Genomic DNA, 2,225 nt, shown 5'->3' with positions numbered 1-2,225 from the left:
TAATAATAATAATAATAATAAAGACAGTAAAATAGGTAACTCTCTCACCCCTAGGAGTGGCTGGAGGAGAGAGGCTACCTGAGGGAAAGAAGCCCAAAGGGAAAAGCATAGGTATTGGGACCTCTGAGCACGACGGGAGGAAGCGCCAGCCTGCAGGGTTTGGCTCCAGGCCACAGGGGAAGGGCAGGAGGGTGGGACATGAAGCAACAAAGTGGCTTCTTCTTTCTCCTTTGCCTTTCTCTGCTTCTGCTGCATGATCTCTGAGTCCCTGGAAGTAGGAATGATGGGGCACTGTGCCTGCTGGGGCAGCAGAAAGCCCGTCATCTTGGTTCCCTCCCGTAACCCAGTCACTCTGCTTCTTCATATGTTGGCTCTCAAGGTCAGCTGGTCGCGTGGGTCATGTCCATGCAGGGGCTCCCCCTGCCCCTTGGTCCCCTCGTTGTTCTGACTAGTCACAACTTTTTAAATCTGATACACTATTTTTAGAAGGTGTGGTGCTAAATAACGGAAAATGAATTTCCCATGTAGAAAGGTAACTAAGGTAGCAATAACTGCAAGGAAAAAAATTTTATTTAATCTTCCTTTGTAAAATAAAAGCAGATTTACTATTTTTGACTTAAAAATTGCAGAGAGGGCCAGCAGGTGTGTAGAGGTTAAGGTTCTGGATCCCACATGGCCTGCTGCATGGTACAAGACCCAGAGACTGGAAAAATCACCAGCGCTTGTGTGCGCCCAAAATTGAAAGGGGAGACAGGAGGAGTAGGGATTACAGAGTGGCCATGTCCCTGGTGAGGTGATTTCTCATTCTCTCTCTCCCCTGCCTCTCTGGTGAACACATATGGCTTGTAGCAAAAAATTAAAAAACAATTGCAAAGAAGGAAGTGGTGAAATAGCAAGAGACATTGTAATCTTTTGTGAGCATCTTCTGCCATTTGCTGCCTTTCTTAAGATTATAATTGTTCCCACTATAACTCTAAAATAAATTTGACCTATTTTTATTTATTTTCTATTTTTAGCCATGACACTGCATGTGCGTGCTCATGAGACAGAAGAGAAAGAGACTCAGTGAGAAAAGAAGAGATCTCCCCTCACAAGGCTCTGTCATGCCATTAACACCTCCACTAGTCATTTAGCCCACCAGCATCCTGGGCTTTAATGTATGTGCACTGCATGTTTTTAAACCAACCAGATACTCCAACCATTGTTGACATGTGGTTTCCGGTTCTGCAGTCTAGTACATCACTTGTGCGTGCAGTGGCTGGGCCTGACCTATTTTTAATTAGCAACTAGGAACAGTACAGACAATGCTAGCATTGGGTCCTCTATTACTATAAATTCATTGGTAGCAACCGTAAAAAAAATCTAAAAGTTTATAGGTTATATGTTGCATACAAAGAAATGGTTTGGGGGCCAGTAGATGATGCAGGCCAGTACACTGGTTTTACACATTGCCGACCATGGTTCAAGTCCTGGACCGAGTGGCTTGAAAACTCACTTTGGGCACACGTGTGTGCATGCCCAAAATCCCAAGAGGAGAGTGCAAGAGAGGAATTTGCAGCATGGGCATCCCCTTGGTGGTGGGTGGGGATGATTGCACTTAGGCTTAATCAAGACACGTAATTTATTGGTCTATGTAAAGAATGAAGTGCAGAGGTATACCCAGATTTAAACATCATTTGACCACACTGTTGTACATTATACAGAGTTCCACCAAGTTTCTCATTTTTCCTGTGTCTCTGGTAAGTACAAGTGCCCCATGACAGTAACCTTAAAAAAAAGGAAAAAAGAAATGATTTCTCTATATTGTGTGCTATAAAAGAAAAGCTGTATGTTTATGATCTAACAACACTGGAATGAGCATAATCAAAAATATATATGTACATAATTTATGTACACCAACATACATATATATATTTATATATGTATGTATTCATATTCAGAGACAAAGAAAGCTTAAATACATAATATTTATCATCAGATGACATAATCCTCTTTATGAAAAATACCAGTGAAACCATACAAAAAAAAACATGGTCAGCAGATGGCATATTAGTTTAGGTGCTAGATTCCTACAGGGCCAACTGTGATTTGAGTCCCAGACCTGGCAGCCTGAAAATCACACAAGGCATGTGTATGGGCATTCCCCAAATCCCAAGAGGAGCATGGAGGAGAAGGGACTGTACTATGGCCATCTCCACTGAGGGGGGTTGAATTCTTACTTGCCC

Source organism: Tupaia chinensis, unplaced genomic scaffold (genome assembly GCF_000334495.1).
Source record: "Tupaia chinensis unplaced genomic scaffold, TupChi_1.0 Scaffold147580_1, whole genome shotgun sequence".
Classification (NCBI taxonomy): domain Eukaryota; kingdom Metazoa; phylum Chordata; class Mammalia; order Scandentia; family Tupaiidae; genus Tupaia; species Tupaia belangeri.
This window is presented reverse-complemented; position numbering follows the sequence as displayed.